General features: G+C 37.2%; 1 long non-coding RNA gene across 1 annotated transcript; it reads right to left on the bottom strand.

The window, feature by feature from the left end:
* LOC138110798 (uncharacterized) lies at window positions 1-24,411 on the bottom strand. The gene is made up of 3 exons (XR_011151066.1): window positions 24,274-24,411; window positions 18,409-18,536; window positions 1-537 (listed from the first exon to the last, which is right to left on the bottom strand). It is a non-coding gene; the product is annotated as an uncharacterized lncRNA (long non-coding RNA).
* Window positions 24,412-26,518: the final 2,107 nt, after the last annotated feature.

Below are 26,518 nucleotides of genomic sequence, written 5' to 3'. Positions count from 1 at the left end.
CACAAAAAGGTAGAAAATCTTTTAGGTGTGAGAAAAAAGCAGGGTTTAGAAATAAAGCAGAAGAATTTAGGAATCAGCTCTAGCTGTGAAAACTTGAAGATGGAAGAGGATACAATTATATAGCAAGCAAGGACATTAAAAAAATGGTTAGAGTTTCCAGGTTTGGCTGAGATAGGTTTTGAAGTTGCAAAAAATATGCTTAGCAAGACAGATAAGTTTAAGCCTAATAATGGAATATTGTGCATTATTATATAAGGCATAACAAGCAAGTATTGTGTACAACAGATGTACGTGTGCTATTGAAGATTGGTTAAAACAGTTGTCTGTAAATTTTAGAAGCACGCTAATTGGCTAAGAAGCTTTTAAGAGTGCTCTGTAACAAGGAAGTCTTTAGATGCCTGTGATGGCGTGAGCTTTGTACCATCTCTGTCTCAACTCTGTATGTGAGACTGATAATGGAATAAAATAATAAAGGGCTCCTGGAACGCCTGTCTGGGCTCCCCGTCCCGTTTGCTCGCCAAAAACGCCAACACAGCCCTTTAGAAAAAAAAAAAACAATTAATTTATAAGCCTTTGCCACAGTCTGAACTTACAGCAGATGAGACAACTACTTGTGAGGTTTTCTCTGTTGAATTATTTAATGAGCTCACATTTCCTTGCTTAATACCCTGTAGTTCTAGGCTAACTCTGTCTTGTTGTCATCTAATTTAGGCATATATGGAAACCGTTATACAGCAAATATATTTATCTAGACGGAGAATAAAATAGATAGGGTCTATCACTTTTTTTTTAAATCTCGGGTATAAATCTGGGAAGATTTGATATCTCATAGAAATGAGATATTGTAATTACAAAATTAATGTCTACCAGTTTGATTGCACTTGTAAATGGCAAATTGCAGACTGTGGCACAAAGAGAGAACAGCTAGGGTAAATCAGTAAGTTTTAAAGCATTTTTATAATACCTGATGCTTAAAGAACTCTACAACACAGTATCATGAGAAAAAGAGAAAGGTTAAGGACCATGAGAAATTTAAAAATTGATTTTGCCTTGCACGTATGGCTCAACCTTCTGTAAAACAATTAGCAAGGGAGCAGCAAATATCTTGTAGGATTGCTACTTGTATACTGACAAGGATAGATACATTTTAAAAATGCATAACTCTATTAGTCTTTTTGTTCCAATTTCCAAAAACATACTCAGGTTTGGAGTACCGAACCGAATGATAGCTCAGTGTCAGGAATTTTGCAACAATAAATTCCCTAGGTAAAATAGCCTAAGGTGAAGCAAAGTACTTCAAATTAATTATTTTGCCCTAAAAGAGACATGCAAAACTCAGCAATGTTAGAATTTCAGTTTGCTTAGTGTAATGAAAATTGACAAATAACAGTGTGACCATAATAAAAATTATTTAATATCATGACCAAGTTAACATTTATTTTTTCCAAAGTTTCAAGAATAAAAAAATAATAATTTCAATAACAGCACAAAGAAGTAACTCTCTTTCAAAATATACCATCAATCCAAGCAAACACAGTGGAAAAAGGCTATGATGTTATAGAAATCTGCACTGATGGGAGAATGCCCCTCAAAAATTGTTAGTTCAGCACAGCGGAGTGCAGAGGCAGCACAGCGTGAGGATATTCACTGGTCTACAAACAAGAAAAGTAGATGTAAAATACTCTAAAAATGTCACACTGCATAGGAGGTAGAGCAACGGGAAGAGATGGAGAAAAATGAGTTAGGATGAAAGTTCTTAATAGACAGAAATTAAAATAATGAGAGATTTTGCTCACCTTTCTTACAAAGATCACTCTGAAAAGCAATGTAAATAACAGTCAAATCAAACACACACAAATTTTAAAAAACAAAATCAGAAACATAAATATTTAATATAGACCGCAGCACATAGGATAGGTTGAGTTCTCTTTAATTGCTGCAGGATAAGCACTTAGACCTCCAGTTTCAGGCCTCAATAAAGTGTGGACCTCACATAACCTGAGAGAAGGCCCAAAGGGCCTGACTTTCCAGAGCTGAGGATTTATTCTCCCAATGAAAATTAGTAGGGGAAGGATGAATTTAATTCCTTCCTTATAAAGTCCTGTCTTTATCACATAGAGTGACTAGTTAAAATGGGTTAAAAGGTTAAAATTCTGTAAATTATTTAGGTGTATTAAATATTAAAAACTGTAAAACACACATACTAATAAAAATATTATTAAAGATAAGCCCTTCTGTGGTATTTGTATATGAAAACAAACATGCACTTAAGAGCAAAGTGCCCTCAAGAGATTTAAGGAATATCAATAAAAAATAATGGATTAAACCCTAAAGATCCAATTCAGTTTTTCCTGAGCAAAAACTCTGAGCAGTTTTAATTACAAAAGTCTGTAAAATCCAACAGAGGTTTTAAGTAATAAGATTAAGTCCTGGCATTAGAGTGAAGCAGTATTTGACAAAGTTTTTGTTTCAGAACAAGATGGAGTCCAAAAAGTGGAAACAGAAAAGATTCTCTACGTTGTTCAAAGTTGCTTTTCAATTTTCAGATTTGCTCTCCTTCAGTAAGGACATAGAGTTGCCTGAATTTTACCGATAGAAAACTGAGGTTTATGAAGGAAAAACAAAACAGACAAAAAAATCTCCACAGTTGTCTAACACTAGTTAGGTATTAAAAACTCAGGCTGGCACGTAAATAATATTAAAATCTGGCTCTACATGACTTACTGCTAAATGGCTGTGAACCTTGCATGCACAAGACCATGCTTACTTCCATGGCCTCATCTCCGAGAAGAACAAAGAAGCAGCACCATGTAGTGACAGATAAAGAGCAGACTTAGCCTTTCTCTGGTTTGGTTTCTTTTTACAAGCAACTGCAACATGGAGAACCTGGAGTGTTCCTCCTCTTATGCACATCAGTACAGAAGATTTCCTGATGATTCCAGGGCTGGATTGTTAGATAGATAACCACTGAAGTAGCCAAACTAAGGCACGAATAGTTATGCTGCAAAAAGATCACACATTAATGCTCTTGAAATCCACATGATACTGGTAAAACTTCTGAGAACATCACTTTGTTCTTCAGCAAAACAAGTGGCTTTAAAATTTGCAATGAATTTGTTAAGGAAAGATTTCAACCTTTCTCATGTTCAACATTTTTGGATTTTAAGCCCACAGTGCATCCTTGCAGCAAAGAATGCAAACAGGGCTACAGTAGGAACAGCATCTCCAGCAGTCTGAGGGAAGACATCCTTCCCCTCTAAGCAGCACTGATGAGACCACATCAGGTGTGCTGAATGCAGTAAAGAGGGACACGAAGCAGAATTTCACTTGAGGTATGTTGCATGATCGTGTTAGTGCTGGCAAACTGTTCTAAACCTGCAGCCTAAGCAGCTAATTTGTTTCCAAATGGCCAGCTTATTCCTGCTGGATGCAGCATCATACTCATGAGTGTTTGTATACGGACAAAGCTAATGCTCAAAGAAATCTTTGGGTCATAACCACAGTCAACTCTGCAGTGCACCTGTGGATAAAAAATAGCTTATATTGATGCAAGGTTGTAATTCCACTATATGAGTGCTAGATACAATTATTTTGTTATAAGATTATTTCACCCTTAAGAGAATTCCCACACCTCAGTCTATGTAAGTTTTTGTGGTTCAGCTCTATAAATAGTTTGGAGAATATACCCAGGTAAAGAAAACTGACAAAAGCTAGGTTTAGCTAATACTGGACCCAAATTCTCCACATTGAATGGGTTAGTTTTGATCAGAAGGTAATGAAGTCACCCCCAGTACACACTAATTTTTTCAGATATAAAAAGGCATTATGCGATCTAGAGCACTTCAATTTTTTCCCCTCACAATTAAGATATTGTCCCGTTTTTTCTCCTTCATGAACTTCATGGGTTCTATGGAAAATTTCAATAAAATTGAACAGAATGTAACACAATGTTGTAAGCATTTGGTGGCATATTGTCAAATTTAAGAATTGTGTAATTATAGAATAACGAAATGATGTAGGAAATTGCTTGTGAAGATGTTTGAAATATTTCATAATGGATATATACAAATAGGGACCTCATGAGCTTTCAGAATCACTGAAGCTAATTCTTATTCTTTCTGTTGATTGCATGTGAACTACTTCCCATTAATCACAACACCTTTACCCCAAAATGTCAAAAGCTCTGAAAAATAAATGAAAAGCAAAAAAATAAGTGAAAAGCAAAGCCCTAACTTTTGCGTCAAATTCTGTCTGCCTTGCAATACACTTGTGTACTTTTGACCAGCGTGAACCGAGCAAAGTTGCTCTGATTGAATCAAACTTAGCTTGGACTTACTTAGCTTTTGTTACTTTTGGTCAGACCCCATAACACTTTTTAAATTTTTAGAGTTTATTTTTATTTGAAGAAAAAGCAAACTATTTTTTATGTTGTCTAGACAATATTGTGTGTAACTAAAAGCCTTTGCAGAATAATTGCAGATGTTGGGGATATATCCTGAAATTGCCTTTGTGTATAATTTCTTACATTTGCCTTTTAGCTGGAATTGAGATGGAGGAAATGAAGATAAAGCAGATTTATGTAGCAATTCCCAAGATGTTTAAGCATTCTCTCACCTACTGCACAGAACTGAAGCAAATAAGCTCAACTGACCAGGAAGATTTGCCAAGTGAAAAGGAAAAAAAAAGAAGCTTTGTGCAATTTTCTAAATTAAAAAAATCAGAGCCACATAGCTTAGTTTCAGTAGTTTGCAGAACTACCAGGTTGCTGCAGCCTGGTGTGTTTCAAAGTGTTTATATGAGGAGATTGCATTGATTTAATCTCAGATTTGATATGATTTGAGAGTTAAGAAGATGTTTGGCTCTGAGAAATAAACACACTTAATACCACCTACTAAGTATGGTTTCACTTTCACAGGACTGCCAGCTTTTGCAGCATGAAGGCTCACAGCAGAGCCTTGACATTTTCAATGCTGCTCTGAGTGGCAGCTTTGAAAAACTTGCAGCTATCTCAACAGGTGTCCTGCAGACCTGGCCAGGGACAAGCCAACAGAGATAATATGGTCATGGAAATATACTCCAAAACAATGTACTACAAGAACTGAATTAACACAGGTTTAGGAATTCTAGGTCCAGGAAGACTCACACCCAGCCACATAAGGGGTTATGTATAGCATGGTCTATTTTCAACTCTGCAAGTTCATGGATCCTTCTTATGAAAATACATCTTTCTGGTTTTGTCAAAACTTTATTGTTTAACAAAAATAGAATACTTAGGATGGAATATCAGAGCAGTTGGATAGAAATAATAGGTAGTTATGTGAGGGAAAAATAATCTTTAACATTACAATATCACAGACATCAAACCACTTGCACTCAGTTTAAAAGAACAGCTTGTTAATTTTCATCTTTAAAATCATCAGTATTAGATGATGGAGGCTCTGGACTCTGGAGTTCCCAAGCTCTGATGAACTTAGGGTATAATAAACAGAAATTCGTGATGAAGCCTCAGCTCTACTGATTGGACTAAATCAGTGGTAGAGGACCATGATGATACCACTAACAACAACTTAAAGATCTTCTTGTCACTCCAAATTATGGTCTCTTTATAGTGGTTTTAAAAAGACTCACTCGCAAATAACTGTTTCCTAGCTGTCTACTTAGAAAAATAGATTTTTTTTTTTTTAATTGGGTTAAATCTCCATTTCTGTCCATAATTTCAGTTGTTCTCTGCAATGCTGGCATTACAGGTGAAATCAGGTCATTCCTCTTTAATATAAGTAACTTATACATGGATAAAAGTACCAAATTTTAGATTCCTGCTTAGGGACTAGGTTTGTCATAATCCCCTCGTAATTTAAAATCCTAGCTAACAATGAAAACATTAAACAGAAAAGAACCAATACCTAAAGGATTCTTGTATAAAAGACAAGCAATAAGAACTACTGTGAAGTAAAACACAGGGATACACATAAATAAATCATAAGGGTCCTTTTAAGAATATATCCCATTCAAAAATGTTGCATTTTCTGAGCTAGAAATAGCTCTGTAGATATATTTATTTTCAAAGCAAAGACGACCCCCCCTCCTGAAAAAGTTGGATTAGGCTCTTAATCAGGAGCTCAGAGACACATTAAAAATACCAGTGGGAGTTGGTTTAAAAAAAATAAAAAGTATTTTTTATTGTGAAATGTTCCTTTGGACTTATAAAAGGAAAATGCTTTTTTTTTTTTTTTTTTTCTTCTAACAGAATAAGCCCCAGACATTTGGAAAGTATCTGCTCTTAGTCACAGGCACAGGAGGCTGCAAAGTACCCCTTTATGCAATCAAAGACACTCACCATTCCAGTGTTATGTGCACGTCAGTACATCAGATGCACTGTTTTGGTTGTTCCACAGGCACTCTCAGATCAGACACAGTCTTGGCAAACTTTGCAAATCATGCCTCAGCCTGACCCGACACTTCAGCCTCACAAAGCTGGAGCTCCTAAACACTCCCATGTCATTGAGCAGGGATCTCAGCACAGAGGCTCAAACACATCAAAGAATCCTTTGACTGCTGAGTTATGAGGAGACTCCCTTCGCCCGAGCAAAGGGTCCAGGGAGAGGGACAACATACTTGCTGTGTTAGCTTTAGAAGTTTAGCTGTTTGCAGAAGGGGTTATCTTGTATCCACACTCTCTGATCTAAGCTAATGTTTGTTTACAGAGACTGTAAAGCAGGAGAGCTGGAGAGCAGGAATGTTTCACAGCATTACTTGTGGTCTCCTTTATAAAGGGATCTTTGAGACAACCTTTAGAGGTGTAGAGGGAGAAGTCACCTGTAACAGCCACATCAGCAGATGCCTATTTCCAGGAAAAAGTCTAACTCCTTTTTCAGGGTCTGAGCAATCATTTGAGTTTATATTTTGATTTCAATGCTTTCATAGTAAGAAGAAAATAAACCATGAAGTGTATTATAGCTCTTTTCAATCATTTTTACAGCTGGTGAGCCCAATAACCAGAATCAAATACTCTAAGCCATTTACTGGTTCAGTGACTTCCAACTTACTTTTTTCCTTGCTACTAATCACCCTAGGTGGTGTCTGGAATATTTTAGCCCGCATACTCAGAGAAAAATGTCCCTCAAAAAGTCTTGATTAAGAAAATGGTAATACTTAATTCAAATGTTACTGACATAAAGACTTCTTGACTACAAAAAAGAAAGCCCTCTGTCTGCATCATGATTTTCAATTTCTACTGCTGTAAAACATTTCAAATTTCTCCTTCCAAAATCAAAATTATATTTACGAGTAACATGGATGCACTTAAATTCTCCTGAACAATGCAAAGTCCGTAAGTGTAAGACTCCTCAGGCTCATTTGGAGTGACCTTTGGATCTGTCTGAATTATATATAAAAACATATTTATTATTCTATTACTGTTAGCAGCCCTCACTGATAGAGAAACTAGAAAAATCTGTTAAAAAAATTCAATATCAAGAGTAGCCAGTCAAGAAGATTAGAGCCAATTGCCACTATAGTAACAGGTAACAAAAATATTTTTGGTGTGGAGAGAAAGCACTTTTGTGACTCTAGACTGCTTTCAGTTTCTGAGGTATTCTCGGAGTATACAGCAAATCTGCAGTATGCACAGCCAATTCAGTTTGTCACCTGGGAAAGATAATTAGGAAATGCTGTTTGTCTTGATTTATTTGTGATTCTTTTACCTTGAAGTGCAGCCAGGAATACAGGCCCAGTCATGTACTGGATGCATTGGGGCACAAAGGAGAAAAATGTATATGGTTGCTTAGCTTGCAACTGTATAAATCATACTGGAAAGCCCTCGAAACCGAGCAAGACTACCATTTTTCCAGGCACGTGTGTTTGAATCAGGGCTTGGGGCTATCCAATTCATAAACCAATCAACGCCATTTGTCCTTCAATTTTTTGTCTGATCACAGTGGTTTAGTGGGTATACACTATGCTTCTCATAGTATACTGTATTATTCCATCAGACATAAACTTAAAAAAAGAACAAGGAGTCTCAGTATTGCTTTAGCTATAGTATAATTAGCTGCTAACTCTGTTCACCTATCTGAAATGTTTCCTTGTTAACTTCACTGGCTGGTTCATTAAATACTCCATGCACTTTTTTTTATTATTGTTTGAATTATTTAGATTAAATTTCTTTGTGTAATAAGAAAAATCCAGGTTACAGTCTGTTGCATGTACTGATAATGAAACAAGGGTTCTTTACTTTTTAGTTTTCCATGTCACTGAACTTTGGGAAAGCACTCTTGTGTATAAAAAATATAGCTGAGAACATAATACTACCTGACCTACCTCGATGCTATTGAATCATTTCCAGAAACACAGAGGAAGAGAGTTTTTTAAAACTGGTAAGGAAACACTGCTTTAAATTTTATTCTACTTGGGCTAATTTTAAAAAGAAGTTATGAAAACATTTCAATAAATTCCCTTTAAAAACCATTATCAGGAGCTTCTGTAATGTTCTTTCTCAAGGACTATGCAGGCGCCATGCCTGATTTGGGTATAACATCCTGGCAAGTCACTGAAAGGTTGAGAATACAGCCACGTCTAAGAACACTTAATACACTGTGAGATCTGTTTGTACTTGAAGCAATGCTTTTGAGACAGGTCCAACTCTGAGAGCTGGAGACCACTGAGAGCACTGAGGTGTATGCCAGTATTTACAACAAAGAGCTGATGGGGGTGGAAATGGCCATCTCTGAAGACAGAGCTGAAGAGCTCCTCAGAAAACCATCTCTGAAGCTGCAGTCCCTGATTTCTACGGATTTCAGGTTCTCTGAATTGCTGTATACATTTAATTCATGGTTTTAATCAAACCTTATCCACAGAGAGTGTAAAATTAAATACAGTGCTCATTTTTTCATCAGATTTCAGATCCTAGCATTTTACAAAAAAGAGAGAGAAGACAACAAAAAAGCTGTTATGATTTTCTCTTGGCAATGTGCTTAGATTTTAATTATGCTATTAACATTTTTTAACACAGTTGTTTGGAAAGCTGGCTAGTATAATGTGGAGTGAAGTCAGTGGAGCTATTGCAGTTTACACCACTAACTCTAAATTTCATCATCTGTGGAGAATTTTTTTCATTTGTTCCCTGCTGTCAGACATAATTTAACACGATCATTTTGATGTACATTCAGCTTTGCGCACATTCCTTTGTTTTGCAGGGATTTTTTCCGCTGCTGTCAGTAATCTACAATATTGACGTATTCCTCTACCTGACTCATCACTTTAGAGTCTGAATAGCTTCTCTGCCGGATGTCCTGGTGGTTCCATGGCCTGCGTTTCAACATATGGGGTAGAGCTCCTTTTACTGGAACCTTTGGCTTTCTCAAAGCACTATCCCTTCTCCTAATCTGAGAGTCATACCAGGGGCCCCAGGAGTTCCCAAAGCTAAAGGCTGTTCAGAGAAGAATTCTAGTAGTAGTAAACTTCAGCTAAGAAACAGGAAGACAGTCCAGTAACTGATGATGAGATGGGAGAAGGCATAGAAACATTAGGTAACAGGTTTCCACGAGATCGCAGACCATCCTCCTACAACTTGCTGCAGCTGGTTCTAACAGTCTGGCTAAATTCTGCTCTGCATAATAATCACCTCCTTGGCATGAGTATGGGCATTTAGATTACTGCACCTATTGGTTTTCTGGGTGAAAATCAACCTCTCCCATGCTCCCCTATTCACCAAGGTTATTTTAGCTTGCATCAGTTTGTATATGTGGAGAGCCAGTTCAAAGAGCTTAGAAAGCATACTGGAAAGGTAACATAGGCTGGGTCACCTCAGCTTAAGCTGAATAGCCATAACTTCTGCCAGAGTTTGGGGAATTACATTAGGCATGTACTCCACAACGATTTTTTTCATTGCTAAAAGGATTCACAGGGGATTAAGAAAATTACATTTAAGAATTTCAGCAAACAAGAAAAAAATGGGCAAATGCCTAAATTCATGCTCTTCAGAAACAATTTATCATTCTTGAACCATGATTTATGCACAAATTTGGGATCTAGAATGGAAAGTTTATAGGATAGTCTTAATTTTAGCATGCTTTGTGATGCCTTTCTTTCATTAACAGAATCCATGCCAGTCTCAATGCAGCATTCTGAATAAATAGTAAGCTAGCAAGACAGTTAACTAGTGTCCTGTTCATCAAGCCACTCCTTAATTCAAACACCAGTCTTTACACTAGGAAGATATTTAGTTCATTTTCTCAAGTGCAGAGTAGAATCTTTTACAAAAAATGTTGAATACCAAGGTGACATGGATGTTTCCAAAACCATTATTCACAAAGGAAATAAAAAGGTTGTTCTCCTAAGACAAAAGCTTTCCATTTGTGGGTTAAAAAAATAAGCACAATGTATCCTTTAAAAAATTATTTCCTGAAAAATCCTTATACAATGTCAGAAGACATTTAATTCTGCCTTGGATATGTCTGATTGAGCCAAGATGCATCTGATTTTTGGGGAAAAAGGAGAATCATATTGAAAGTACTTCTGTTATATATTGCCCACTCAAAAGCAGATGAGCACAATATTCTGCAATATTTACTGAAGAACTGTAATTTATATTTTCAGTCAGTCTTTAGATCTCATATGACCTACATCTAGATTTGTTCTCAAGTTCTTCCCTAGACACATAAAGAACTGAAATCCCTATTGAGTCAATTTTGCCTATCCGTAACTACAAAGCAAGATGACAATTATGAATGAATTCTACTACATCAGTAGCCTTGCAGAATCATACTTGCAAGATTATGGCCTAGAAAACCTAAACATGTAAGGAAGGCATTTTCTTATATTTCACTATCTTTGTGAAATATCTTATTCCTTACCCCATTCTATGACTGGCACAGGTAAGTGGGTATGAATTATTCCTTACTTTGGCTGTTCCATGCTTAGTGCTAGCTCACTCTGTCTCAAGAAAGAGCCATATGTCTTTAATCAGCTCTTTTTAGCCTTCTGTTTACAGCTCTCTTAAAACATCTTTTTTTTTTTCCTCAGTGTGACACAATGTACTCTGTAGCCATGATTCAGGGATTTTGTCAAATCCACATTAAAAGTCATCTACAGTATTGCTGGTATCAGAAATTTAAAAGGAAAGTCTTAATTAAATTTATAAATGCATACTCTGTATATATTTTGCAAGGTATCACAAGACCTCTGTGTTAATTTGTACTTTTATCTCCTTTATACTATTAGTGTCTTCCTTTTTCAGTTCTTTGTTAGTGCTGTTTTTATCTTTTTACCGAGATGATCAACAACAGCTCCTCTATGGGGAATTATAAGGTAGAATTGGTTGTGAGCTGTAAAACCTGCCTGCAGAGGCACATGGCAGCACAAAGGAGCACACGGCGGCACAGAGAGGCTTGTCTCCACCAGATCCTGGGGGGAGGAGGTGTCACAAGGCAGACCCCTATGGAGAGGAGGCTGCCGGGAGCTGACGGATGGGTGAACAGCGAGTGACCACCCCGTAGAAGGACACTGAGAAAGTGTGTTGCTGATGTGGCAACACGGGATAGGTCACGCCATGTAAGGAAATACTGTGCCTTAGAAAGGCGTATAAAACCAGCTCATTCCTTTGAATAAACAATTCAAAGTCCCTGCTGGTCTGTGTGTGTGATTCAATCGCCGACAGTCCTCAGAAAGGAGGACTGAAGACTCAGAGGGCTTTACACAAGTCATGGGAACCTACGGCTGCTATTAGTTCATTAGTTCAATGAAAAAACTTTGAGTCTCATTTTTTCAGCACACAGGGATAAGGCCCTCCAGAAAACTTAACTTTGCTGCATTTCTTGGGCATGTGCTCCTTTTTTCCTCTGCAGTATCTGGACCAAATTTCCTGTATTTTGCCCTTGTATTTAGCTGAGGGTGAAAGCACTCCAGACAGTCTAGCTGATAGTAACAAGAGTTTCTCAGAAATGGTTTTGGTTTTATGCAGGAGAGCAGCCAGAAATTGCTTCTCCAATTTGTCTCTAAAGGGTGACATTCATGCTGTAACGTTGAAGCACACAAGCACCATTAAACCTCCTAAAGAAGCTGTTAACATGCAGTTAAAAATAAGAAACGTTTGTAGAAACCCCTTTTTTTTCCCCAGAAAAACATATTTTGCAGGTAGTAGAAAAGCAAGCCTCCTTAAAGTACCACTTAAGCTATTAGTATGACAAGCTATTGCTAACATCCTACTGGACAGGGCCCTTTTCAGTGCCAGTGCAAGTCAAAAAAGACCTTCTCTAGGGGAAAGCAATCTAAAGTCTATGTTACCCATGGAGGCTGTCAAGAATGCCAGAGGAAATGTTGATATTTAGTATTGTAGACTCTGATGCTCGAAGTGTGGACAGAGATTATCAGATTAACCATTTCAGGCTGAATTCAGGTCATTTCAGCAACTCGTTTAACTCAGCCAACATCTCCCCACCACCAAAAAAGTAAATGGAGTACACTATAAGGAACACTTCCAGAATCTTAAAGATTGTATTCATGTGCAAAACTGTGTTGAACATCTGGGGATTCCAAGTCAAAAGCCTTTCCATATCTTCTGCATTGTGCAATGTTTGTTTAAAGTCTGTTAGTTCAAAGTTTAACACGTGTCAGTAGTGTTAACCAAGTCATCATTCAGAAGGGAATATCCATACTACTATTTAATCTACGTTGATAGCTTCTTGAAATGGTTCAAACCAATCTCAGTGAAAGGGGTTTTGCAGTTTTTGTTCAAAGAACAGAATGTACTGGGTAGATCATCAAGTTCTGGTGTGTCACCCACCCTCCACACAACCCTTAGCCAAAAATAGGGAATAGCTTACAAAGGCATGAGGTTTCTGAATGACAGCATTACTGAAATATGCATACCCTTTTTTTACATCACAAAAAACCCCAACCAAAATATAGCGTATTAGATCAAGTCAAGCAAGGTCACAGCAGCAGCAAAACACTCAGTTATTAGCTTACATTTAGTCTGAGAAAACAATTTCTTCTAGGCCAAGTCTCTTATGAAACCTGAGCCTGCAAGATTTTGTATGTACACTTTTATCTGAATATACTATAACTGTTTTGCTCTTAAAACTTAATTTTTAGACACTTCAACCTTTTTCAGCAAAGGAGAAAAGTTTATTGCTAAAGTAAATTTAAGCCTTCTAACAGCAGTTAAGCAAACTCACACACTAAACAAAGCTCTTGCAGCATGAAGGATCATTTATAGGAACAAGGATTCATCCAGTGTTAGGCAGGTCAGCCACAAGTACCGACAAAACTCCTCATTTTATGAGACTAATTTATGCTCTGTGTTCCCCAGACTTCTGGGAAGCTCCATGTGACATTATGTAACACTGCCAAAATCATGAAAATTCCAAGTAGAGGAAAGTGGCACTGCTAACTTGTGAACTCCAGCTATGAACACGCAGTTGTTCTGAGAATTGGATACTCCTAGATACAACCAGATTCCAAATAACTGGGATACCACAGCTGGCCCAGATTTTAACAGTTTTTCTGTCATTGAAGTATCACAATTCTATCTAGCGCAGAAGTGTTTACTTTGGCAAAATGAAATAAAGATTAGCAAATGCAGCAAAACAGAAGTGAGATGGACATGGATGTAGATGCAACATGATGGAAGGTAGAAAAAAGTTGGTGTGGGGAAATGTGAGGTAGAGACAACCTTAGTGTTACACATCCCAAGGAAGCTGATTTCAGGCTTCCCTTAACACAAATGCACTCGATGAGCCAGGGTTGAATGGCTCCCTCCTACTCCAAGTAGGATCAGAAAGTTGATCCAAGTTCCACAGTTAGGCTTTAATATATGCCGTTCCATGCATGATCCACATAAAAAGACTCAGGACAGGCTTATCCACAGGCTAACAAAGTTGAGACATGACTCATTTCCCACGAAGGTTTTCCCATTAATGATGGTCATTCAAGAATCCAAGACATGCACAACATTAGTAAGATGCCCTTACTGTTAAAAAGTAACAAGCAAAGGGCAGATCAGTTGTGTGAATCCTACAGATTGAGAGAAAAAAGTAAAAACTTTATGGAGTACCCTAAAACTATTTCTGGGCATGGGAGAACACTGAAATGAGTATAGCTGTTTATTTATTGTCATGGATATTGTTACAGAACATTGGCATCTGTAAACCAAGTATTGGGTAATTACAGATCTCATGCCCAGCCCTCCTCTTAGTACATCCACTATAGAGGGGAAAAGAACACAGAGCATCACAAATTTTAAAAGCTTTGCTGTTAGTCAATTTCTTAGTCAAAACCAAGCATTGAAGAAGAGAGAACCTAAACAGCCATTAAAACAGAGAAAGCTTAAAAAAAAACATAAAAGGAACAATTTATATTCTGCATCAGTAGAGAAAAAGAAGTAAGAAGCACAATTCAAACGTAAGCAAGGAACTGATAAAGGGTAGTCTTATTTTCTGTTCTCCTTATGGTAACAACTTTTGAGCTTCCAATACAGAAAAGATATACATTGGCAGCAAAGCCACTAGGATGGCCGGGGGCTGGAGCACTTGTCCTGTGAGGAAATGCCTGTGAGGGAATGAGGCTTGTTCAGCCTGTGGGAGACAGATTTGGGGGAGACCTAACAGTACCATGCCAGTACATGGATGGGGGAGACAGGTATTGGGAAGACAAAGCCTGTCTCTTCATAGTGACACATGGAGGAAGGACAAAAGACAAGAAGCATCATTTGAAGTAAGAGAGGTCCTAACTGGATATAAGGAAGATCATCTTTACCATGAGGAAAATTGGGCAGATGAAGCAAGTTGCCCAGATAGTTTGTGTCCTCTTCAGCCTCAGGTATATTCAAGATGAAAGCTTAAATAAAGCTCTTGGGCTACTTGGTTACTGACCCCATAGTCAACCCTGCTTTGAGCAAGAGATTGGACTAGAGACAACCTGTGATACTCTCCAACCTGAAATTTCCTACACATTCTTGCAACACCAAGCTGCATTATTATGCATTTTCAGTATACGGTGTGTGATTAAACCTTGAACCTCTATACACAACACAGATACCCATGTTAGAGAAGCAAATTCTAAATTTAAACAAACATCTAAAAATAATTAGTATTCTTACATTATTCAAATATTTTATATTACTATCATATTTCTGTAATATCTACTGCCCCCCTGCTTTTATATAAGGGCTCTTTCTAAATCTACATAGTACCTACCTCTTATATTGCTACTCAGTCTGGATTCAAACAGTCCCTCTAAATCCTCCAACAGACTGAAACTTCTTTCCATGAAAAAACCAAAACAGTCTCCATTCTGAGGCTTTGCCTATCAAAATGCTGTTGAGTACATGGATGGAACTCAGGCTGCAAAAATGTGAAACTGAGTCAAATTTCCCCTTAGACCTATGACATCAGCTGGTTTCAGATACTAATGTAGGATAAGTTAAATAAATTAGACAAGCAGCACAGGAGACTGTTTTTTAATCTCCCATTAGCTTCCCTTCACATCAGAACCTCCCTTCCCAGATCTCTTCGGAATAAATAAATTAATTAGCAAGCTATTTGCCCTCAGAAACAAATTAGCAGCAAATGGTAGCAAAAAGAGAGAATGGCCAAAGCTTCAGCTTTAGATGGAGCATTCAAAATTCTCTGAAGAAAACAGGAGAAAGGGTAAATGGTCCTCTAGACAAGTTGTCTAACTCCCACACTGGACTGCAACTTCAGTTCATTTCCTCCCATCCACCCACACACAGAGCAGTTTTGGTTTGTAGAGGCCTTGATATGAAATAAGCATAAAGTTTACTTGCATTTCAGGTCAAATCTCACTGCTAAAAAAAGGGAAGAAAATAAAAAGGAAAAAATAAAAAAGTAGTTGCTGGCTGAGATTCACATCTAAAAATAAGGAGGACATAAACAGATTACATTCCTTTTGCAGAGTGGGATGCAAACAAGAAACCACAAGTTTAAAGATAACGATTTGATAGGAGGATTAATTGGACAGCTTTTAGAAAGAAATTATTAAAAAAACTCTAATATTAAAAATGAAATCTTCTTCTTTCTTTTTTTCAGATTACCTGTGAGGACTTTTTGCTTTCCTGAAGTTCCACAAAACAGAGCAACTGGCCAGATGCTACAAAACAGATTAAGCAGCTAGGTGCTATGTGTCCAGTATGGTTGTTAATTTTGCAAGGAACAGACAAGGGAGGAAGGTTTCTCAACTCCTTTACTGTAATAGTTTCCATTTAATGTCAGGGGCATAATGTGACCTTGAATATAAAAGCAAAGTGAAATGAAATGAAGGAGGAACACCAACTAAGGCCGCAGACAAGCAGTACTGAAGCTTTACATTTTTGGAAAATTAGTTGCATAGTATCCAGTTCTGAAGTTTCTGTAGGGTTTGTCAAAATCATATCCACCTCACAGTAGTTGAACATTTGATCCTGCAAACACAGTCACAATGGGACCACTCAAACCGGAAATTAGCATACGCTTTTAAAATATAGCCTGGAGTGAATAAGTCAACTGCTGTGCCATGTACAATATGTAAAATAGGAAAAAAAAATAGCAATCTACCTGATATGGGTTGTTGGACAGCAATCTTAGATCTGTAACATCAAGGAAAACCAAACAGCTACTGACATATTTGGCTCTATATCCACCAGAGCTGGCTGCTGTTCTTACTTGAGAGTGCTGGAGTTCCTCTTTGATTATTTGAGGAAGATTTTTGTAGCGCTTGGCTACTCCAAAAACTTACTGCATACTAAGAACTGAGTAAACAGAAGCCATAGATCATTTATTTGATAAGTGCTCTGACAACTGATTAAATCCAACATAAATTATTATCCACAATGACCTGTTTCCTTTCATCTCTTCTTTTGTAGGAAAATTTACAAGTGTCCTTACTTGTCTAGATAGTGAATGACAGTATAGACAGATATAGCTGAAGAACATTGTGCATATCCTGGCAGACAATCACTAAAGGCAATGAAATAAAGACAGTTTATATTCTCTATCTGGCTGTCTTGAGTCACAAGGACAATTGTTAAGCTATTTAAAATAGATGTTCTTAGACTGCAATCAATTCATTTGACAGCAGAAGTACTCTGCCTACCCACAAGACTCCAGGTATCTTCTGCACAAATACTACTCAAAATTTGTATTAATTCATATTAAAAATTTTGACAAAGTGCTTGTTTTTATGGGATAGTAAGATTATCAAATTTGAAAGACACTAATTCTAGGACACTTAACTCCTTTCAAGGAATTAATGCAATTTCATTACTAAAAGAAGCACCCTTTAAATAATTTGCCAGACTAATAGAGTTTTGTCAAAAGATTCAGATCTTCAATGCAATAAGGAAGATCTCATATTTACCCAAAAAAGGAGAAAGAAAGCAGGAAAACAGAAGGACTTAAAAGCGATGCAGTAGGCTTGTTCTTTACTGCCTGAGATAACTGTTTATTAAAGATCATGCCAATTGTGACAATGACTACCTTTTCACTTCAGCTGTGCTTTGTGACAATACTGCAAGTATATAAAATCAAATCAATAAATAAATAAGTAAACCCCCTTCTAATCTGGAAGAGGAGAGCTCCTTCCACAGAGTTATAGTGGTATTTGCTCTTCATATGATCTGTATGATGTGACAACATTCAGAGGAATCCAGTTCTGAAAGACTTTTGCTAATGTATCATTTTAATGTTTTCTGAAAGAAAATCAAAAGTTACATGAAACCCAAAAGTTATGGAAAGGAGTGGAATTAAATGTTTTTCTTCCCATATTTTAGTCATTTATGGAGGTTTCTTATAAAAATATGTATTTTAAATAATTGCTAGATATATATTTTAGTCATTGCTGTAGAGCATGGAGACAATACAAGGGGATTGCTAGGAATACAATAAAGCAATACTAGCCTAGTAGATGTGAAAATGACTAGTAGATGTGAAAGAAATTAATCTTAGCAAACCAGAAGCTGGAAGGTCATTGGGGCCAGGTGGGAAAGGGGAGGAAGTTGAGGGTATCATGGAAAAACAGTCTTGTGGCCAGAATTGAAGGTGACCTTGGACTCCTCCCATCTACAGGATGCAACAACAGAAAGCATGAAGAACATTAAACTAGAAAACAGTTTATTGCATTAACTGACTGATTTTCCAGTATAACATGACTCCATAAGAAATAACAAACTGCATTTTTGGCTGCTGTCACACTGCACCAGTAATACATTCAGTATTGCCCAAATATATATCAAGCATATGCCAAATAGTTGGGTTTGCTTTCCAAAATGAGAAGACAGCGAAATTTTCTCCAGACAATTTTTAGACATTTGCTACCATGGAATTTAGAGAGACAAACTCTCTTGATCAAGTTAAAATCTTCTCTTAAATATGCATTTAGGTCATCAGACTGATGGAAGGTTAAAGGGAAACATACCTTGTCATTTCTTCTAAATACAAAATTCAGTACAGCAAAAACATGTCGTTCTGCTTTCCTCAGATACCTAAATCTTCCTTCTTCCTGTTTTATGCATTTCAAACATCAATTTCACAATATTCATGGGCCTATAAAAAAAGAGATCACAGCGGTTTCCTGCGAGTCCAACATTTTTATCAGTTTTTTAAGCCCCCTTAGATAGTAGGCACCATATATCCTCACTATCAATGTGGTTTTAGTAACAATCCTGGCAAAATGAAAACTTTTCCGTCACATTGCAAAATGAGAAACAATTCAACTAAATGCAGCCCGGGCCTGTTGCCACCACAGCAAATACGACTTTCATTACTTTTCAAAAGACTAGACTCTTTCACAAGAATAGTACTCACATCACCTTTAGTCAAAGCCCTTAGCACAAGAATTAAACTGAAACACAAAAATCAAGCTCATAGAAGAGAAAAAGAATGAAAAAACAGAGTTAGGATTGAAGTTCCAGAATCCTTTTTTAGAGTAAAATTTTCCCCTAAAGTCTCACCAAATAATCCAGTCCACCAAAATTTTTGTAAAGGCACATGAGAGAACATTTGACACACTCTCATATGGTGAGAGCATGTGTGAGACATCTTTAAGATGTTTGGTCTGCTTATCCTGCTTTGTCATTCTTCCTAGACTCCCTTGGCCTTCTCGCTATCTGTCTGACAAAGCGCTGTGCCACACCATCTGCATGCCAGATTCCTCTGACCGTGATGAACCACAAGCAGGGAAAGACTGCAAGTTCTTCAGTGAGTGTGCTAAGGCACTGTTCTTCTAATTACCTTCTTTAATGAGTTGCTTATGGAATTTTTTTTTTTAAACGAAACAATGAAGTCATAATGTCATTCACACAAAGATTAAAGAACATTTCACTTCTGGGAAACAGCTATTTTACTCTTTTATTGGGCAAGAAAAAAGGAGGAGTTGGATACTGAAAAGAGCTTGACCTATTTATCACATCCTCAGTTTCTACAGGTCACAGACAAAAGAATGAGTGGTTTTATCCATCCCATCCCTGGTTCAAAAAGGCTGATTTCCTATGTGGTTAAAAAAAAGCTTTTCTGTATAGCAAAAACCCTTCAAGAATTTTGGCATTTGTCAATACCTTCAGAATTTTTTCAGTAAATCTCAGAGACAACTAATCAACAGACTAAAACTAGACATGCAAAGCCAAGAATTGCCATTTGAAAGCACCGGTCACCTCAGATGTTATTACAGCCATCTGGCATGATGTCAAGCCAAAGAAGGTTGGTACAGTTAGTGGAGGAAGAAGCTACCAATAACCAAGCTGTGTGCTGGAAGCCAGAATGCAAGGTACTTCCAAGCAGGGAACTGAGCACAGCATCTGTTACAGCATAAAGCAGGTCTATAGACATACCTGGCTGCAGAGCAGGTCAACCATTCTTAACACCCATATTACCACACAAGGTCTTTCTGAAGTTCAAAATCCAAACCACTAACTTCAAAAAGTCTCCCAAATGCTTTTCATATGCAGGAAGATGATGATCCTGGAATCTTGTGTACACTGCTTAGTTGTTAATCTCACTAGAATAAAAAAGGAACACTGCGGTCTACTCACTATATGAGTTGGAAGTAAGCCATCCTGGAGCAAGGAGGCAGTGGAAGGAAAGGAATGGTTTTGAGAACATTAGTGTGAAAGGGCTCTTTAGATGTATAAAAGAACCCAAAGTTACAAAAATAGCTTTGTTGTTTATACCCAAATTTTTATGTTATTGTCATTCACAGGTGAAGTCCAGGTCCTACAGACAATAGAGATAGTTGATTCTATGATTCTGTGTGATTCTATAATAATTGGGATATTCCCTTTCATAGCTACAGCCTTCAGTCACAAGACATTCATTGATGCCTAGTCTTGCATGAGGAATCCCAAATATACATCTATATATAACATGGATAAGTCACGGCATGATGCATTCTAAACATATGAGTCAACATATTTAACAGCTTAAGCCACGCATGGGGAAAGTTCTTCCTGTTCACTAATGACTAATATTAGTCAGTCCTAATAAGCAGAACCAAGGGAAACACGTTTGTGACAATTCACTATCTTGTCGTTTTATTTATTACGCAAAGGTTTCTTGAGTTCATGTTGTCTGCATATTACTTTAGCCTTGGGTACAGGATTTCTTGAGGTTTTGATTTTTGTTCTTTAAAATCACAGCTGTAATAACTCAGTCCCTGGAATTCACTAGGTCATGTTATCATATCTATCAATTAAATAAAGCAAAAACCCTACTAAAGAAAGTTGCAAGCAAAAAGACCTCATTTACTACTCTTAAGCCATATTACAATAAATCACTATGAACCTTTTCATCAAACAACACATTAGCAACATTATGCAAAAAACAAAGATACCTATTGAACAAATTAGCAGACTGTTCAACATGCTACTGTTCTGAAGAACAGAATAGGAATAGAGTACAAGAGGACAAAAGATAAATGCTCTCTGAAGATCGTAATTTTCAGTAGAAAAGTAGCTCTTCGTCATATCACAACTATATGACAGAAGCATGTTTTGCTCAAATCAAGGTTGATATAAAGGGATATTTTAAAACTTTAAATAGTCCGTCAAAATTTTTACTGCTTAAGGTCACACTATATCCTGAGCTGCTGCACATTTATATACTGGAGGTCTTTGAAGTTCTGTTCGATTAACCAAGTGAATTATGTTTTTAGTATATTTGGTAAGATTTCTGTTTTAAGAGGGCAATTTCCCAGCAAAGTTGTATTGTAAAACATCCGTGAGACTGTTAAACAATGCAGCTGTGCTACCCAGAGGATAATTTAACTTTTTTTAGTCACTAGTATTACTGTCATGCAATGGTAAACTTTAGGCTCTGTGTCAGAAAAGCAATTAAGCACGACTTTGATTAAATACACAATACCACCCAAAGTGATTCAAACAGGATAGGGCACCAGCTGGAGTATTGTGTTAATCAGGAGTGCTTTTCTGGGTCGGACCTCAACACAGAACAACATCCAAGTAACCACAGAAAGGGTTTCTTAGTCTTAGTACATGAACACTGTCAAACAGAGCTCCTGCATCATGGCCATACTCTTCCCATAGCAAGCAGGGGGTCACAACAGGAGCACATGCTCCAGTCTTCCCTGTACAAAGTCTGACTGTTTCCTCCAAGCTGCAGAACCAGATCATTCTCTCGCACTGAACCTATTAGGGAAAGACCAGCTTACAGGAAGCAATAGGAGCACCCGTGTTTTAATTTTTCAAACCAACAAGCAAGATTTCTGACCAGTTCATCTGTCAACACACTTATTCCTGTGACATTTGGGGTGACAAATGTGGTGGCCAAGAATTTACCACAGTCTATTTCTACTGCTAGTACATTCATTTGGCTCCAGCTAAAACACTTACATCCAAAGGACTCCGCAACTAATATTTTCTTCTGTTTTAAATGAACAATCTCTTACTTAATTGGTTGTTAATGAAAGGTTCTTGAAGACAAACACCGCAGAATGAAATCCTCTCTAGAGGCAGCATAGTAAGCCACAACTAAGATTTCCCCATGGCATCTTCTTGCATTTATCATCTCTAAGCAGACAGCTTTTGCCTCTGGGGTAAGAGCAGAGTTCAACAACTGCTTGGCCATCTCCTTCTTCTGATTCTTCTTTCTGCTCTCCTTCCTGATGCAAAGAGCAACAATTACTGAGAACAGCTGAGAACACACTGAGAGCTAGGTCACCAGTTTAGTAGCTCAGCTTTAGGAAAAAAAATCTTTAAGATGGTCAGACTGCAGTAAGACGGTTTAACTAGTTCACTTGGAAAGCAACACAAAAGTGAAGGAAAAGGAAATGCAGCTGCTACTTACAAGCAGTCATCAAACCATTACAGTTGTACTTTTTTCTTGCCAGTTCCTCGGTCACTAACAATTTCTGATCCAGTACAAAGCTGTAAAATTGTATGTAAATGCATTAATGCTCTAGGGAGATATGCTGTTTAGGAGAACACTAACTTAAATAATCTTTTTAGGTTTTATTTTTGTTATTGCACTACTGATGATTTACAGATTTCACAGGAAGTCTTCTGTCAGCCAACACATGACTGCACAACCAAAGAATCTCCATATTTCAGAGAAACATGTAGGCCAATTGTTTGCTGGAAAATGTACAGATGTAATCTGGGAATGCTCAAAGATTCAGTGATAGGTTATTTTTCTTGTGATGTTTTTCTGCAGACACTCTGCTTCCACCGGATCTATGGCCTTATATGTAGAAACCCAGGCTGTAACTTCCTATGACGTGCAGCATGTTACCATACATGCTTTCCCCTTAACTCATCAAGTGTCCCAGGCTGCTACTCACTCTCGGATGTGAGCAGCCAAGGAATGTCACCATGCAGTACTACACTAACGCATTCCAGTGCTCAAGACGTCACCAAATTTTACCTACAAAGGCTAACACTTCACTGTGTACTGTGGGCAAATATTACCATGGATCTGGGCCAGGAGAAAGAATTTTCTTTTTTTTTTTCCTATTTTTGTCATTGTTGAGGGTTTTGGTTTTTGTTTTTAAGAGCTATTTTTTTTAAATGTCTTAACTACGTTTTTCAGTATGCTGTCCCAGAGTATGTGCCTCTGAATGATTCTTCTTGACCATGTTACACTTAAAATTATGACATAAAGACGCTTAGGACACTTCTATCAGGAAGATCAAATTACTTCAGAAGGGAACAAGTTATAAAAACTCTCAAAAATAAAAGCAAGACTTTGAAATCTGTAACAAAGAAAGTCTATAATATAGTATATAATTTTCACTCAGCTCATTATCATCATAAATGTAATATTTAATCATATTCTGCTTTGATAAATATTAAGAAGGTCATTCTAATAATATATTGCAGTGGTTTTCTCTTTCTATGCAATGTAGAATCAACCCATGCTGAACATTCATCTACTATGCAACTGGTATCTATTTCAAAAGACAAGGAAATTAAATAAGTAACCTATACAAGACTTTATTACAGTATGATATCTCAGCTGTTCAGCGCAGCAGGAGTGAACAGTACTGAGAAATTACAGACTTTAAAACGGTGCAACTGCACTGGAATTCTACTGTACTAATTAAAATCATACTGGAAATCTGAACCTGTAAAAGAGATATTCACTTGTGAGAAGCAAGGTATGACAAATCCCACAAGTGAACTAGACAACAGAACACACACAAAAATAATTTCACCACTGGTTGCTCACATCATAAGTTTCTCAAATCAATACCCATTTTTTCCTGTCCCTACATGCTTCTTACCAGTTCTCCTTTTGTCTCCTAGTTACCTGTTTTCATTTCCAGACTACTATGTCCAGACTGCAGGTTCTATTTAAATCATAGTGCAGGATACTGCAATTCTTGCGCTAATACAGCAAGCAAACAATCTCTCACCATTTAGCTCTTTGACTTATGTACTACCTTTTATGAACCAGTTGTACCTACAAGCAGCAACAGGTCAGACAGCCTCTCCCTGATTACTGTAGTGAGACACGTAGCCCCACTCCAGCACAGTACCAGACATAAAAGTTCCATGACTTTCCTCATCTGTTCAGCCATTTGGGCTGACTGAAACTTGCTTTTACACAAAAGTCTACCTCCCTCCTATCTTGATAGCCACATAACAAATTTAACTTTTTCCCAACTGGAGAACACAAGGGATAAGCAGAGCTACAGCAGTGGCTCAGTGAAAGCACCACTGCAGCTTTTCCACTGAACTTGTGCTGTGGGGTAGAGCCTCAGAAGACACAATTCTTGCGCTAATACAGCAAGCGAACAATCTCTCACCATTTAGCTCTTTGACTTATGTACCTTGTTAAATCACTGTTCCACAATCTGCTTTTCTAATAATTGCTATGACTTCTACTGATTCTTTTATATCACATTAGCAAGATAAAGCAAACAACAGGTAAACTTTCATAGCACCTTTGTTATTCTAAAAAGAGCAAAATACTGCAGCCTCCCAGGTGCTGAGAATGAACTGTGAACGTTAATGAAGGTTTACAATAGTGTCATTAAGAAGATTAGAGGAAGACAGTCCCTCTGATCACAAACAGGTGAAATAAGGAAGAAAATACAGCTTTGTTTTTTTCCTGCTTGTGAGGAAGGCACTAATCAATGCAATAACCCAACCTCTCTAGCTGATCCTCAGTTGTTTGTCAGATGCAATGAAGGAAAAGTAAAGAAACTCAAAGTATCAAAACATATACAGTTTTACTGCACATGTGATTGTTGTTTGTTAGGTAATAATCATTATCAAGTAATAATAAACAGTTATCATTTATTGTCACAATTCTTTCCATCCCAAATGCCTCTCTTCCTGGTTGCATTTCAGAGATGAAAGAATCTCAGGGTGAAGGCTAGTTCAGCTTACCTCGTAATTTCACATCGAGAGAAAACAGCTGTTGCAGATTTAACCTAATAATATGGCCACCACCATTTCACAGACTTCTGGCCTCATTATTTATAAGGATAGTATTAGTTTATTTGTTTTAAAAACCTACTGCAAGAGTAGGAGATCAAGGAGAAGCCATTAATAAGGTATAAATTGTGTTTACTGAAGCTTCTGTAATTAAATAATGTAAAATTTTGCTCTCCAATTTAAACAGATATGAATGCCCTAATGTGAAAAAACATTACTACAAATGAACTCGGAAACAAAAGGTAACAAATAAGCTGTGAAGTAGAAAAACGTGTAATTATTTAAAATGAATACGTGATTTCATTTTTTGCTCATCTCTAAGTCTGTTTGAACAACATTATGATTGTTGTTCATAACATTAGGAAAAGCATTATAGCATCTTTTGCAAATGCTGTATATTCAAGATAAATGTTAGTTTTGCTCAGTGCTAATGAGTGCAGTATTCTAACAGCAACATGTCCACATTATTTGGACTCTCACTACAATCTTCAGATTCAAGTAGCAGCGAACCAAAGCCAAGACCTTCTTTGTCTTCAAATCTAGGATTTATTTCTGTGGCTGATTTCATAGAGGTAATTTTTAAGCAGGCCTCAAAAAAGCCAGTGATAAAAAGTCAATAATTTATAACAGTTTCAACTTATTTTTCACTGTTTTCATAACATCATCCAAGATCAAAGCTTTTCCTTTTCTTTTTTTGTTAATTAGAAACTTTTAAAATAATGAAAATATCAATCATATTATGAAAAGTTTTCGGAGTTAATTTTTTAAAGACATACCTCCTTGGACCTTCAATTTTGATTAAAACCATTTTATTTCTAAAAGGTTTTACATATACCTAGCTGTAAATCACACTCAGCCACTGCAGACTGGCTGTGGATATATTATACAGTGGAGCTCTACCTAATCTTGTATTTTGACTTAAAGGACTGCTAACAAAAAAATAAAGGCAATTTTCACCAGAGGTAATTCCAGCTTGACAGACTGGAATTGACACAGCAAGGCTTCCTGACACTGCAAGTATTGGATTTTTGCAGTTTCTCCACAGTTGGAGCTCAGTAGGGAGTTTCATCAGATTTGTTCTTACAACCCTGGAAACATGGGATTTGTCCTTACAAGTCCCTGTTGCTTTGTCTTTCTTCTTTCTCTGTATCCACAGAGAGAGATGTAAACAAGTCCAGTAACAGAAAAGCACAGGAGAGGGTACCTTTTCCTCCATGTTCCTAAGCAGGAAAGAAAGAACAAGGAAGAGGAGGAAAAGATGCCACAACATGATCTAGAGAAGCCATGCAAATTCCAGAAAACATGAGAGAAAAAGCATTACTGGAAAGGATTTTTTAAAGTAAAACCACTGGTTATTATGCCTGTTTCTTTGTAAGTTCCTTCAGGCGAGATACGGAAGGGACCGTTTGAGATGGCAGCCTGTGGTTGAGAACATAGAATCAAAGCTGCTGTAGCATTGCACAGAAAAACATCAGCCAGAATCTGATGCTTGGGAAGAAGAGACAAGCTGGCAATACTAATGCTGAAAGCAAAGGACAATTTCATTAAAGCACTAGTTAAAGAAAACAAAACACTGTAGGGCTGCTTTAGGCATGTGACAGGTTACTTAGCATACACAACCTAAACGTTTCTGGT

The sequence above is a fragment of the Aphelocoma coerulescens genome, chromosome 5, assembly GCF_041296385.1.
Source record: "Aphelocoma coerulescens isolate FSJ_1873_10779 chromosome 5, UR_Acoe_1.0, whole genome shotgun sequence".
Lineage (NCBI taxonomy): Eukaryota > Metazoa > Chordata > Aves > Passeriformes > Corvidae > Aphelocoma > Aphelocoma coerulescens.
Note: the sequence above shows the minus strand (reverse complement) of the source record. Positions and strands in the feature narration are given on the sequence as shown.